This window comes from Micromys minutus, assembly GCF_963924665.1.
Source record: "Micromys minutus genome assembly, chromosome: 5".
Lineage (NCBI taxonomy): Eukaryota > Metazoa > Chordata > Mammalia > Rodentia > Muridae > Micromys > Micromys minutus.
Window position 1 is genome coordinate 33,382,337 of NC_137974.1, and position 16,237 is coordinate 33,398,573.

Consider the following 16,237-nt stretch of genomic DNA (forward strand, 5'->3'; position numbering starts at 1 on the left):
AATTTAGTAGTATTTTCCAGTGTCTTTCAGCAGCTGAAGTTCCTGCCTCATCAAAGGATATGAAGTTAATAAAACATTGTTCAGTTTACTTCTGGAAGTATTTATTTGTCACTTTCTGTTTATCAAGGAACAATTAAATCTTTATGACTCCCCACATATCAAGAGCTAGTATATTTTTATACCTTTTATACTAGACAGTTGGGCACTAACATTCTATATCAGGCTCCACACTTGCAAGCCTGGCTTTTTACCTATTTAAACACAGAAACACAATTAAGCACTTCCTGTTCTTTCTTTCATATATATATAATATATAATATATATATATATATATATATATATATATATATATATATATATTACAGAAATGGGGAGGGGAGAGAAGAGAAGTAGAAAAGCAGAGGCCTGCCATGAGCAGGTAGAGAGAGAGGTTCTAATGGAATGGGGAGAGGAGGGGCAAGGGCAGTGGAGCAAGAGAGCAAGAGAGAGCAAGAGGACAAGAGACTTGCTGTTCTTTTACTTTCTTTGTCTTTGGTCCGTCAAGCCTTTATATCATCACAGCTAATTATTTATGTTGTGCTGAGTTTTCTTGTTATACAGTTAATTTTCAAACCTGTTTTGAAATGAAATATATAAACACTGCAACTGAAGCTATGGGAACGATTATCACATTTTCAATAAATACTGTGATGGCTTTCCTATTCCTTCAAGTCCTACCCTTAATTTTCAGGGATCCCAAATGGAGTTTCCCAATCTTTTTAATTCCGAACATGTCTGTCTGTATAATAAAAATTGTCTTTTGGTTTGCTTACAGTGATTAGCTGTTTCAGAGTTTTCTGTATCATTTCTTTCTCTGGGATCAAAGCTTGAGTGTTTTAGAGCCTCTAAAGTCTCTTTTCCTGTCCAGCAAATATGATACTTCCTATGTAGATAATCCAGACAAATTTCTCCCCTGTGGCTTTCATTCTGGTGTTGCCTGTCTTGTGCATAATTTCTGGCAAATGTCCTCTAATTACTGGAATGTTGGTGGGTTTTCTCATTTTTTAATCATTTTAGCATCATATGTAATTATAACATTTATTCATCAGATGTAATTGTTGTCTCGGAGGCTTCACGCTGAATTAATTTAACCTTTCTAGTTCTTTCAGAAGTCTGGATACCTGGTTCAACACAGCTGTTCTGGCTCACGATCCTCTCCAAGCTGACTGATTCAAACAGGTTTCTCTCAGCTTGAAATGTTCTACTTGGCCTCCAACTAAATCTTGTATTCTGCTCTAATCTTTTGATAACTCTCATTCTCTGGCTCATTAGTCTTCAACTGTAATCTGCCTCAGCAAAGCTATCCCAGTAAAACTGTCTTATTTCTCTCTGCTATGCTCTCTCCTAAGACAACTCTCTTTCATGTTCATTGTTGGAAAAGGTAGACATGTCCTATCTCTGACCAATTCTGTCAAATTGTTATTTGTTTAATCACATCATCTGACATCAATTAGCTGTTGATTTCAAACAAGGCTGGTTCCTTCTAAAAACTAACCCTACCTTCATTCTTAGGAATTAAAGGCATGTACTGAGTGTGTATCTGTATCCAGCCATCTCATACTCCAATCCAGGCTCTCTGCATTCTGACCAGAGCATATCTTTGAATGTGATCCCTTGCCAGAGCATACATGTTTCTTGATTAAAATTCCTCTCCACTAACTATGAGATGGAAACTCAGTTCTTCCTTAGCTCTTTCTTTCTCCCTTTATTTCAGAAATATGGCCTTTGGTGTGGCTGTCTCTGATGGTGTCATCACGGTGTCTAATGACTTGAAGGTTCACAAGTATTCAACTCCAGAAGAAGTGAAGAAAAGAAAAGAAGGTGGGACACTATCTGCTTGAGTGAGGACAAGAAGAACATCATTCTGGAAGAGAGCAAGGAGATCCTCGTAGAAGATGTAAAACAGACTGTGGATGACCCCTACATCACTTTTGTCAAGATGCTGCCAGACAAGGATTGCTGCTATACTCTCTACAATATAATCTGTGAGACCAAGGACAGCAAGAAAGAGGACCTGTTGTTGATCTTCTGGGCCCCTGAGATTGCACCTCTTAGGAGGCAAATGACCTATACCAGCTTCAAGGATACTATTAAGAAGCCAAGAAGTCAACAGGAATCAAGCATGAATTACAAGCTACCTGCTAAGAGGGGTTCGAATACTGTACCCTGGCAGAGAAACTAGGTGACAGCACCTTCATTTCCCTGGAGGGCAAGCCTTTCTGAACCACCTCCAGCCCTCCCCCCCCATCTGTCTGGAGCATCTAGCAGCCCCAGACCTGCTGCTGAGTGTTATAGACTGCCCCTTTCCTGCCAGACTGGAAGAGCTGGGGGTATCCCAGCAGGGGAAGGACTATCCATTTATTCCAGTTGCTAAACATCTCCCCCATCCCCCTGGACCTTCCTTTTTTTTCTGTCCCTGACAGTTCTGGCCTTCCTAATGGGCTTTTGATCTTCTGATTGTTTTGGGGTTGAAGCAGATCAAGTCCTGTTCTAGGCACCCAGTTTGAGGGAGTCTGAATTTATTAAGGACACCCCCACCCCTCATTTCTCCCCATCCCATGCTACCATAACTAGTAAGAAACCTTCAATTGATTGATTGATTGATTAATTAATTAATTAAATAGCTAATTAAAAAAGAATTTAGGGATAACTTGCAATTTTCAGAATTGGCTGAAGATTTGAACCTGCATTCAGCAATATATAAACTATGAAGACTAATACAATATGAGTGCTGAAACATTGGGAATATGAACAATCTTCTCCTTTTCTCAGTAGCTGAAAGCAGATAGGCTACAGTACAGAAAATGTCATTGAATTCTCCTGGGTGAAAACAGAATGCAACACACAATTATCCCCCATACCAATAAACTTTAAGTACCATCCTTATTTGACAAAGAATAATATTCATTACTGCTTAGTATTTGGGAAGATCAAAATGCACCTGCTTCCTTTTTTAAAAAGTTATGTCATTATAAATTATCATACAAATGACATTCTATATTTTATATGTATCACTGTACTTTAACCAGAAGATTGAATAAATTGTAGTATTATATTGTACAGTTTTAATATAATTTAATACAATTTGAATAAATTTAATAAAATTTTCACTCTTGCATAAAATAGTCAACATACTATATGTACATAATACATATAAACAAATTTGTATTCAAATATTAAAAACTGTTTTGAGAGAAAGTAAAATGATCCTCATGCACTCAAGAAATGCTGGGTAGAAATTTAGAAATCTTTGATCTTAATTCTACAATAAAACATAATTTTTTTCTCTAGGTAAAATATTAAAATTCTAAACACAAAATTATCTTTTGCAATTTAATTTTCAGATACATAGTTCAAATATCACATATTTACATGTTCAGTGTCCAATAAGAGAATTTGTTTTCTAAAAAGAATAATGTCTTTGGTCATATAAAACAGATTAATAAAATATAATGAATGAACACTTAATATCTACACATTATAATGAATTATTGTTTCAGCAAAGAAGAGAACAATGAGTTTTGGAGTTAAGCCTAAAATTCAGAGGGATCTGTTTACATGGATTTTTCATATGGTAGGATAAAGGCTAATTATATTTGATAAATATTGTGCTTTCAAGTACCAATTTAGAAGTCACTATCTTCATGAAATAACTTCATATACTATAATGGTTTGTATATGCTTGGGCCAGGGAGTGGCACTATTAGAAGGTGTGGCCCTGTTGGAATAGGTTAGTCATTTTGGGTGTGGGCTTTAATACCCTAGCTGCCTGGAAGTATTCTGCTCGTAGCCTTAAGATGAGTATATAAAGCTCTCAGCTCCTCCTGCACCGTGCCTGCCTGGAAGCTGCCATGTTCCTGCCTTGAGGATAATAGAATGAAGCACTGAAAGTCTAAGCCAGCCCTAGTTAAATGTACTTTATGAGCATTGCCTTGGTCATGGTGTCTGCTCATAGCAGTAAAACCCTAACTAAGACATATATACAGACACTAAATTTTACTTTTAAAATATGTTTTTGTCAGCTTTTAATGGAAGTGTTGCTATCTCTGCAATTGTCATTTAATTCAAAATGACTACTTGGTTTTATATGTCCTATGAAGTTATGGCATTCAGCTTCACTCTCTCCCCACAATTTCATGTGAATAACTGTAAGCAAGTCAGTTACTAGATTTATTTTATTATTTCACATTCTGTTCCTTACAGGCCTACTTTATCTATCCTTTTCTATATGAGATATTCACTGTATCACCATGAGTGCACACTCTAAACCACATCAATATAAAAACCACATAATTATTATCTCTTTTTACTAATAATTATATGCAACATGATCTTTATTAATTTACTAATTCTTTAACCATGCCTTCTCCAGTGAGCTTACTCTCCTTCCACAAAATTCATATTGAATATGCTACTGAAAACCACTAGTATATACAAATTAACAATATTCTTGATGATACAAATAAAGCAATACTCTTTTAATCTGAAACTCAATTTGCTTCCTATTTTGGTATTTATCATGAATATTTGTCACAATCAGCACCACAACAATGTTGTGTGTTTTACTGGTACCTTTCTTAATTGTGTAAAAAGAGAACTTCCACATGGTGATTGAATCTAAAAGTAGCAAATTGACTTGGGAAATCAGCCAAGAGAGAAAGTACACATGAAATATTTTTAAGGAGATAATACAAGAACTACTAATTTCACACTAATTTTAACCCTAATTTTTATTTACTGGACAATTAAGCACCCCAGATAATACATAACAATATGTCTTGAAAATCATTTAAAGTTTCATTTTACTATATATTTTCATGTTCCCTCAATTTTTGTGACATTTCTGTACATACATAGAATTTGTTGATGTTACTCTTTCTGACTCTATCTTATCTTCCTGCTACACAATCAGCAACCCCCATCTTCCCAATTCCCCTTTTCAAGCTCATTTTTTTTTTTGTTTATTCTTCATGATGAAAGACCAATTCTTTTAAGTTCAGACTCTATTTTAGAGAAACTGACTTACGTTGAACTTACGTAAACTAACAAGCCAGTATTTAGCAATAGTTTCCAGGTTACCCACCCCCCAAGAAAAGCTGTATCTAAAACTACTTTTTAGGTTCCCCCGAAAACAAATCTGTACGTCCAGATTATAAGCCTGCCCCTGCCTCACACCATCAAATGAGGAAAGCACACATTAACTTTATGGTTTGACTACCAGCACAAGCCAACTATGCTAAAGGCTACAGCAGCACTCCAGTTAAATTCTTGCCAACCTACAAACACCCATTGCTTGTCACTTTCTATAAAACCTGGCTCCATATGTGTTTGGGGTTCTTGACCAAAAGTGTCCTGCATGAAAGCAGTGGGTTGAGCCCAAGCTTGAGCTTGAGTAAAGGCCCTGGTGTAATGGGATCAGATCAGCTCCCTATGGTCTCCAGGGTTCCATAGCACTTCCTTGACATGACAATGATATGCTTAGCATACCCAGGACTTGGTATGAGTATGAATGTGGAAATATTCATTAGGACTTGAAGGTTTTGCCAGAAGTACATAAAAACAGCCATCTCTTCCTTTTGTATTAGTCTGTGTCCCAGTGTCCGCCAGCTAAGGATAAAACTCCACAGTTATTAATCCAGAATCATTGGAAGATCACAATTAATATTAACGTGGTATATACCCTGTGGCTCTAGGCAAATGTAAAGTCATTTAAACTTTTATTTCTTGAAATCTTTTTTTTCTAAATTTTCTTTCACATCTGCACTGTGTAATAATATAAAATATACTGGCTACTCTAGAACTATTTTTATAGACCTTGTTCCTTCCTGCTACCAATCTAAACTTCAGCAAGATATCCTCACAGTTCTTACTTTCCCAAAGTTCACTTGGAATCCTATAATATGTACCTTTTCAATGTTTTTTCTTACTAATGATCAAGAAACACATTTCACAAACATTATGGGGATACTTGGGAAATGTTTCTTAAATGTTATACAAGTAAGTTCAGGCACATTTCCTGCTTCCCTCTTTTTCAGATTTAGGATACCATGTCTCATCTTGAGGCTAATCCATTCAAAGTTGAATCTTGTCCAGAGTAAAAATATAAGAATCATGTATTCCTTTGTTACAAGTGATTGTTCAGTTAGGCCAGCACTATTTATTGAAATATACTGTCTTATTCCACATCTATATCTGTCTACTGTCAAAAAATCAGGTTACCTTAGTATGGCAGGTACATATATGAGTCCTCAGTTCTCTTGGCTTAATAAATGTCTCTATGTTCATGACAATCTTGTGTTGTTTGTATTACTCTTGTTTTATTGTATGACTTGAAAGTCATTATGATGATATCTTCAACTATATATATATATATATATATATATATATATATATATATATATACATGTATGTATACAAACAACACGCACACACACACACACACACACACACACACACACACACACACACACATTCCTTTTGGCTATCCTGGATCTTTGAGTTTCTATATGAAACTTAGGATCAACTTTTTAGTTATAGGTGGAAAAAACATAAGCATTTAGGCATTTAGGTATTTTAGAGCAACATTTGATAAATGGGACTACAGGAAATTGAAAAGATTTTACAGAAAATAATGCCATTATTCAATTGAAGAAAGCTCAGAAATGCAAATGGTTGAATAAAATAAACATGGAGAAAATAGTTCAATTTAACTCAATGTTCAAGTTATTTTTGTTTTTTTTAAGTATGATGACAATGCCTATGTGGCTGCAGAAATAAGGGAACATTCATTTACTTCCAGTAGTATGAAAAATATAACAGCCACTATGTAAATTGGTGTGGCCTTCTTTAACACACAAGAGCAGATATATTACATGATCTACCTATTCTTCGCATGGACATATATCCAAGTGACACTATTTCCTCTTATGAATATATTTTTAAATTCATGTTCACTTCTATGATGTTAAGAGTAGAGAGGAAATAGGTGCATCATAGATGTCTATCAATGAATTAATGAATGAATAGCATGTGCACATGTGAAGCATTATTCATCAGTAACAAACATCAATGATATTTGTGGGTAAACATATGGAACAAAAAAAACATTTATTCTGCGTGAAGGAAATCAGTTCCTAACATAAAAACTATACTTTCTCTAATTTGTTCACTTCAAGTTACAATCTTCTGATATATGGTTCATTTAGAGTAATGATGGAGGTCAAAAAATTATGGGATTTGGGAACTAGAAAAGTCAATAGAATAGGGATAAAATTAAGTGTGTAAAACTGTAAAAAAAAGGAGTAGTGAAAGAAAGGGAAATTGGCGTGTGGAATGGAAGGCAGTGTAAAAGAGAATGTATGGTTACAAATAAAGGAAATAACACTGGGAAGTGTTCAATTGAAGCTTACTGGCAGAAATGACTACAAAACACATACAGTATTCTCTAATATAGGATTATTACATATATATGCACTTATACATATATGAATCTGTACATGTGTATCTACATGTCTGTACATATATGTACATGTGCATGTATAATTCTGTATTTAACATACATAAACATTATATCTATATACTATATTAGAGAATATCAAAGTTTCTACTTTATACCACAAAACAAATAATATCATCTCAGAAACAACATACATGTTTTGACTTCTTTGTTAGTGAGATTCAATTGACTCATATACATCATATGCTATTGTCAACCTACGAGGTTATTCTCTAGAACCAGATAGTAAAATGAATAATGGCCAGATACTACATATTTATGAGTCAAAGTACTTAGAATAATTAATTGGCACTCACTTAAATGCTTCTTTTTTACTGGTGAAATTTCATGTTGTTCTAAGCCTAATAATCTACAATAATAACTGTCCTTGAATAATATTCCCAATGATGAACAGTGGTACCAAAAACTGGGAGTAAGCAACCAGTCTCTTATTAGGTATAAATCCCATTCACAAGGAAAAGTACATATTACCAGGGTAGGGATAAAACTTGTAGGTCTAGAACCCTAGGTTCTAGGGTCAAAGAAAGAATATGACATTCTCCTGATAAATAATCATATAATGGTCAGTTAAAATTTCTTTTCATATTACTTGTTTGTTATTCAATCTTGCATCAGTTAAATATATTTCCAGTAGATTATGATTTAAAAAGAGACCCACAACATGTCAGGGTTTTTAGAATATGAAATTTCAAAATACTTAACACTAATTGAGACATTTCTTCCCTAGGCTAAGGAATTATTGGGCATGTGGAGGAATAAAAACTGTAACTACAAGAAAATAGTGTATTCCAGACAGGTAGGGCAAGTGGAAGTTTGGATTCAGCAGTTTTGATGGCATGCACATACCCTCAATGAGCTCATGATAGACGAAATCTCAAAATAGAGAAGCAGATTGGCTTGAAGTCCCATTTCTAGCCAAAGAATTATAGACAATCAATAGCTGCATGGGAGATGGGGAGAGTGGATAACCCCAATTGTATTTGCTTGGTTTTTTAAAGAAACAAAGCAGATATAAAGTTTATGAGGCAGGGAATGTGCTAGATATCAGAGGAATTGGAGTGTGAACAAGCTGAAACTTTATTTTATGAAAGTCTTAAGGAACTTATTATAAATTAGAAAAAGACTAAATTAACATGTACATAGTTAGAAAAGATGTTAGAGATTAATTTAAATTTATTTATTTGTTTATATACACATTGTGTGTGTCTGTGTGTATTTGTCACGTGTGTTTTCATGATTAACACAGGAGTGTTTATTTTACAGGTACTGGAGCTACAGACACATGTGAGCTAAACTGTATAGGTAGTTTAATAAAACACTGCTCTTGTCAAAGAGCCTCAAGTGTCTTTAGCTACAGTGCCATCTCTGCAGCATCATATATATGTACATGTACACGTATATGTATGTGTCTGAGTGTATTTGATCTAGAACAAACAGAATTATCTCAAATATTTTGGGAGCAGATATCACTGAATATCTGTTAATATAGCCAAAAATCTAGAATACAAGCAGTAGCAAATGCTTGTTAGCGTGTGTAGTTAGGCAGTTTTTATGATTGATTTTGAAGGACAACAATTTTCAATAACATATCACATAAGATATAAAGGTAGAAGTATGATAGTCTGGTGAATAATATGAATAATTCACATTGGCAAATGTTAGAAAAAAGGGAGATGATGGTGAAAATAGTCAAAGCACATGTTTTAATAGTAAACTTATGTCTTTTTGGAATGCATACATCTATAAAATAAGTATGTCATTAAAAGAAAAAATAATTCTTAAACAATAATGAAGTAAGCATTTCAGAGTCAGCTTAGAAGAGAATGTTTCATTAATTTAAGGGAGAAACCCAGCATTTCATAAAATATACTATAAAATACAACGGTATTTTCCAAAATGTAAACGCAAAGGTACATAGATGTCATATAAGCAAAATCATACTTCATTCATTAAAATAGAGAATTTCATGCCAAATTAAGGGAAACATTGCAACCAGCAAATGTGTCATTTCACCTGTATTTTATTGTAAGTGGAGTCCTGTGTAGAGAGACATTTTCTTTGCTCTAATGTTTTCTTGTTTCTATTTGGCCATGTTCATTAGAGTGAAATTGGCTACCTGCAGAATGCCATGTCACTCCTTCCTGGTTTGAGATTCCAATGCTTTAGGCAGTATTGAAACTTGCCAATTCTAAAATAATTATTCACCTCCTCCCTTTCTAAGTATTACAGAATTTTATTCATGTTTGTTTAAGCACATAAAACAATAATCATTGTATGTCCTGAATCCTATAAAATATTGCTGACTCATAAGCAGTTCTTTCAAACTTATATACTACTTTCTTTAACTTGAAAAGAACCCTATTTTATAAATTAGGTAGGTCCTTAGGTATGCAGAGAGTTTCTGCTTGTAGTTTTTGCATGTGCTAATATATCCTTAAATACAAAATGCTATTTTAAATATTGAACAGCTAAGCACAATTTCCCCCCAAAATAATAAATATCTTATTAGATAGTTTCATCAATAATATAAACTGATACTTATGCCAAGATACCTAGACATTAAGAAGGATGAATAAGAATACAAAGTAGCTGATTATCTGAAAATATTGAAGGCCACCTGATTTGCATGCATAGACAGGTCTTGAATTTTCTTTGCCTTTAACAGTTTGATCCTACTTCTCTGGATTGATTCAGTGGCTGAAACTCAGCTGGCAAGATTTCTTCAGCTTGATAAATATAGTTTGCCCTGGTGAACATTGAATGGGATCCACAGTATAAGAGAATCCCACAAAGATAGTAGTAAGTAAAGATGAAACATAGATTTTAAAATGCGTTATATAGGTAGAAAAAAATTACTAAATTATCTGGATTAGGTTTTCTACCCACACCAATGCAAATATTATTGTTATTATGTACTACCAATAGTACATTATCAAATTTTTTGAAAAGGTTAGTCTGATAACATGTTTGTTTCTCATTTCTGAGATAATATTTTTTAACTTTATTTAAAAAAACAAAGATTTTTAAGCATTTTTGCATAAAAGTATACAAATACATTTTTAAGGTTGTTATTAAGTATTTGTGGGTACATATACATACACATATGTACATATGTAACAGTAATATAGGAAAAGAGGTTATTATTTGAAAAGATAGGAGAGAAACTGAGAGGGGCTATAGGAAGGAAAGGAAGATGTGATACAGTTCTGTTTTAATTAAAATATATTCTTTTTTTTTCTTTTTCTTGATCTTCACACAGTCTGTGGGTTGTTTCAGGGTGTTCAGAGCTTTCTGGGGTTAGCATCCCATTATCAGTGACTGCATATTATGTCTATTCTTTTGTGACTGGGTTATCTCACTCAGGATGATATTCTCTAGATGCATCCATTTTCATAATAATTTCGATAAGCCATTGTTTCTGATAGCTGAGTAATACTCCATTGTGTAAATGTACCACAATTTTTGTATCCATTCATCTACTGAAGAACATCTGAGTTCCTTCCAACTTCTGGCTATTATAAATAGAGCTGCAAAAAACATTGTGGTGCATGTATCTTTGTTATATGTTGGAGCATCTCTGGGATAAATGCCCAGAAGTAAAAAAAAGGAGTCTTCAGGTAGTACTATGTCCATTTTTCTGAGGAACAACCAGACTGATTTTCAGAATGGTTGTATCAATTAACAACACCACCAGCAGTGGAGAATTGTTCCTCTTTCTCCACATCTTCACCAGCATCTATTGCCATTTGAGTTTTGGATCTTGGCCAATCTGTCTGGTGTAAGGTAGAATCTCAGGGTTGTTTTGATTTGCATTTCCCTGATGGCTAAGGATGTTGAGCACTTAGATGTTTTTCAGCCATTCTATATTCCTCAATTGAGAAATTTTTGTTTAAGTCTGCACCCCATCTTTTAATAGGGTTGTTTGATTCTCTGGTATCTTGCTTGTTGAGTTCTTTGTATACCTTGGATATTAGGCCTCTATGTGATGTGGGGTTAGTAAATATCTTTTCCCACTCTGTTGGCTGCAGTTTGGTTTTCATGATAGTGTCTTTAGCTTTACAGAAACTTTGCAATTGCATTAGTCCCATTTGTCATTCTTTGACTTTAGAGCTGTAGCTATTGATGTTCTGTTTAGGAAATTTTCTCCTGTGCCTATGTGTTCTAAGCTTTTCCCTACTTTCTCATCTAATAGTTTCAGTGTGCCTGGTTTAATGTGGAGATCTTTGATCCACTTGCACTTGAGCTTTGTACAAGGAGATAAGAAAGGGTCTGTTTTCATTCTTCTGCATGCTGAGTGAGAGTTGGACCAACACCATTTGTTGAATAGGCTGTCCTTTTTCCATTAAAAGTTTACAGCTCCTTTGTCAAAAATCAGGTGACCATATACATGAGGGCTCATTTCTGGATCTTCTATTCTATTCTATTGATCCAAGTGCCTATTTCTGTACCAGTATCATGCAGTTTACATCAGAATTGCCTTGTAATATAGCTTGAGGTCAGGGATAGTGATTCCCGCAGATGTTTTTTGTTGTTGAGGATGGATTTCGCTATTCTAGGTCTTTTGTTATTCCATATGAAATTGCACATTGCTCTTTCCAACTCAGTGAAAAACTGAGTTGGAATTTTGTTGTGGATTGCATTGAATCTGTAGATTGCTTTTGGTAAGATGGCCTTTTTTAAAATGTTTATCCTTACTATCCATGAGCATGGGAGATCTTTCCATTTTCTGAGATCTTCCACCATTTCCTGCTTTAGAGGCTTGAAGTTCTTGTCATACAGGTCCTTCACTTGCTTAGTTAGAGTCACACCAAGGTATTCCATAGTTTTTGTGACTATTGTGAAGGGTATTTTTTCCCTAATTTCTTTCTCCACATGTTTGTCCTTTGAATATAGAAAGGCTATTGATTTGTTTGAGTTAATTTTGTATCTGGCGACTTTGCTGAACTTGTTTATCAGCTGTAGGCGTTCTCTGGTGTAATTTGTGTGGTTGCTTAAGTACATTATCATGTCATCTGCAAAAAGTGATGTTTTACTTCTTCCTTTCCAATTTGTATCCCTTTGATTTCATTTTGCTGTCTAATTACTCTGGCCAGGACTTCCAGTACTATGTAGAATATGTAGGGGGAGATTGGGCAGCCTTGTTGAGTCCCTGACTTTAGTGAGAGTGCTTCAAGTTTCCCAACATCAAGTTTGATGTTGGCTGTTAGTTTGCTGTATATTGCTTTTATTATGTTTAGGTATGGGCCTTGGATTCCTGTTCTATTCAAGACTTTTAACATGAAGTGGTGTTGTATTTTGTCAAATGCTTTCTCAACATCTTCTCAGATGACCACATTTTTTTTTTTTTGAGTTTGTTTATATGGTGGATTACATGGATGGATTTCCGAATGTTAAACGTTCACTGTATGCCAGGGATGAATCCTACTTGATCATGGTGAATGATCGTTTTGATGTGTTCTTGGATTTGTTTTGCAGGGATTTTGTTTAGTATTTTTGTGTCAGTGTTCATAAGTGAGATTGGTCTGAGGTTCTCTTTCCTGGTAGGGTCTCTGTGTGGTTTAGGAATGAGGATTATTGTAGCCTCAAAAAATGAGTTAGGTAGTTTTCCATCTGATTCTATTTTGTGGAATCCTTTGGAGAGTAATGGTATTATGTCGGCAATAAATGTGTACTGAACCTGTCTGGACCTGTGGTTTTTTTTTTTTTTTTTTTTTTTTTTTTTTTTTTTTTTTTTTTTTTTTTTTTTTTTGCTTGGGAGGCTTTTGATGACTGCCTCTCTTTCTTTAAGAGTTTTGGGATTATTTAGATGGTTTACCTGGTCCTCATTTAACTTTAGTACCTTGTATCTGTCTAGGAATTTATCCATTTCCTCCAGATTTTCCATCTTTGTTGAGTATAGGCTTTTGTAGTATGATAGAAAGATTCCTTGAATTTCCTCAGTTTCAGTTATTTCCCCTCTTTCCTTTCTGATTTTGTTAATTTGGATACTCTCTCTTTGCCCTCCACTTAGTCTGGCTAAGGGTTTATCAATCTTGTTGAATTTCTTGAAGAACCAGCTCTTGGTTTTGTTGATTCTTTCAGTTGTTCTTTTTGTTTCTATTTGGTCAATTTCTGCCCTAAGTTTGATTATTTCTTGCTGTCTACTACTCTTGGGTATATCTGCTTCCTTTTGTTCTAGAGCTTTCAGCTATTCTATAAAGTTGCTGATGTATGCACTCTCCAGTTTCTTTTTGGAAGCACTCAGAGCTATGATTTTTTCCTCTCAGTACTGCTTTCTTTGCATCTGATAGGTTTGGGTATGTTGTTTTTTCATTTTCATTGAATTCTAGAAAATCCTTGATTTCTTTCTTTATTTCTTCTTTGACCCTGCTATCTTTTAACAGAGCATTGTTTAGTTTCCATGTGTATGTGGGCTTCTTGTTGTCTTTGTTGTTGTTAAAAACCAGCCTTAGACCATGGTGATCTGAGAGGATGCATGGGAGTATTTCAATCTTCTTATATTTATTGAGGCTTGTTTTTTGACCAATTATGTGGTCAATTTTGGAGAAGGTGCCATGAGATGCTAAGAAGAAGTTGTATTCTTTTTTTTTTTAGCATGATATGTTCTATAGATATTTATTAATTCCAGTTGGTTTATAACCTCTGCTAGTTTTACAATATCCTTGTTCTCTTTTTGTTCCCTGATCTGTCCATTGGTGAGAGTGGGTTATTGAGGTCTCCCATTATTATTGTGTTGGCACAATGTATTTGTTTGAGATTTAGTAGGGTTTCTTTTAAGAATATCGGTGCTTTTATATTTGGAGCATATATGTTAAGGATTGAGAGTTTCTCCTGAATAATTTCCCCTGTAATGAGTAAAAAGTGTCCTTCCTTATCTTTTTTGATAACTTTTGGTTGAAAATCTACTTTATTCGATATTAGAATGGCCACTCCAGATTGCTTCTTGGGGCCATTTTCTTTGCTAATTTTTTCTACCCTTTTACTCTGAGATAGTGTCTGTCTTTGTCTCTGAGATGAGTTTCTTGTATGCAACAAATTGCTGGGTTTTGTTTATGTATCCAGTGTAATAGCCTATGTCTTTTTGTTGGGGAAGTGATTCCAATTGTGTTTTCTGATATCAAGAAATAGTGGTTGCTGTTTCCTGCTATTTCTGCTTTTGGAGGTTGAATTGAATTGTGCCTGTATGTCTTTTTCTTTTGGTTTTCTTGCTTAGGAGTTTTCTTGTTTTTATTAGGATGTAGTTCCCCTCGTTGTAATTGGCTTTCTACCTATAATTTGTTGTAGTGTTGGGTTTGTTGTCAGATATTGTGTAAATTTAGTTTTGTCTTGGAATATCTTAGTCTTTCCATCTATGGTGATTGAGTGTTTTGCTTGGTATAGCAGCTTTGTCTGGCACCTGTGCTCTCTTAGGGTATGCATGATGTCTGTCCAGGCTCTTCTAGCTTTCATAGTCTCTATTGAGAAATTGGGTGTGTTTTTGATTGGTCTGCCATTATATGTTACATGGCCTTTTTCCCTTATTGCTTTTAATATTTTTTCTTTACTTTAGGCAGTTGACATTTTGACTATTATGTGTTGGGAGCAGTTTCTTTTCTGATCCAAAATAGAAACTCCTCCTGAGATGATATTTTAAATGTGTCATTTCCTCCATTTATAGTTTAAACAGTATCTATCATAGTTTTTCAGACTTTTAGTTGTTGACAAGGCATAGATAGATTATCCTTGTCATTCTGTTTGTATGCAGATTCCGTCTTTGTGTATCAATCATTTAACATGGAAAATGGGTGGATATAAAACACTGTCATATATTTTTGATATATTATCATTAAACATATGCAAACCTATTAGACAAGTAAAAGTGTTCATGATACTTACACACAACAAGTCCATGTAGTATTTTTCAGTTGGAAGAATTGTAAATCATGGCATATTTAGTGATAGGTTTATAAAACTATCTCTATTACTCTACTATCAAAATAATTTTGTTGTGTCATTGCTGTTTCTGTAGCCTCATTTCAAATGTGAGGAGTAGGCCATGTTTTTAGTCACTATGTGAATGCTTGTCTTTCAAAATATTCTTATGTGGATATAAAATGATATGTCACATTTTCTGTCCATTTGTCATTTGTTAAAATGTATCCAATAAAAACTATTTAGGGTTTACCATTACAGGTATTTGTTACATTTTATGGATAGTAAGATCACACTAATAATTTTGTGGGAATGTGTGAAATCAAAACAGAAATAGAAATGGAAACTCTACATTGGAAAACTAATTTGAGCCTCAACTGTCTATTTCTTAACTATCACTGCTTCCAGAGCAGTTACAGCTGTTAGCTCTATCCCATCACCACAGCCCTGAGCATCAAGGCTAATTCTGTGTATCAGTGCTGCCAAGACAAAGAATATGAACCGGGAGCAGCCAAGTGAACTGCCTCTGGCAGCCTGGTTCTGGCCAAAATATGGTTGCACTGAATATTTGAATAGCAGCATTTTTTGGTGTAGTAAGACAATATTTTGATACTTGCAGAATGTATACCATGAAACAACTCCAGCCAGTACTTACAAGATATAAAGGATGGAGCCATTGTAGACTGTGGTGTTGTCAAAAGAGAAGGGGCAGAAAATGAGAAAAGCTTGGGGTAATTGCAGCTGTAAGGGAGTAAATATGTCATGGACATC

At 34.5% G+C, this 16,237-nt stretch overlaps 1 pseudogene across 1 annotated transcript; it reads left to right on the forward strand.

Moving 5' to 3' along the window:
- The first annotated feature begins 1,757 nt into the window (after window positions 1-1,757).
- Window positions 1,758-2,262, forward strand: LOC308421103 (cofilin-1-like; annotated as a pseudogene). Its single transcript has one exon. The product of its transcript is annotated as a cofilin-1-like (transcript).
- The last annotated feature ends 13,975 nt before the right edge of the window (window positions 2,263-16,237 follow it).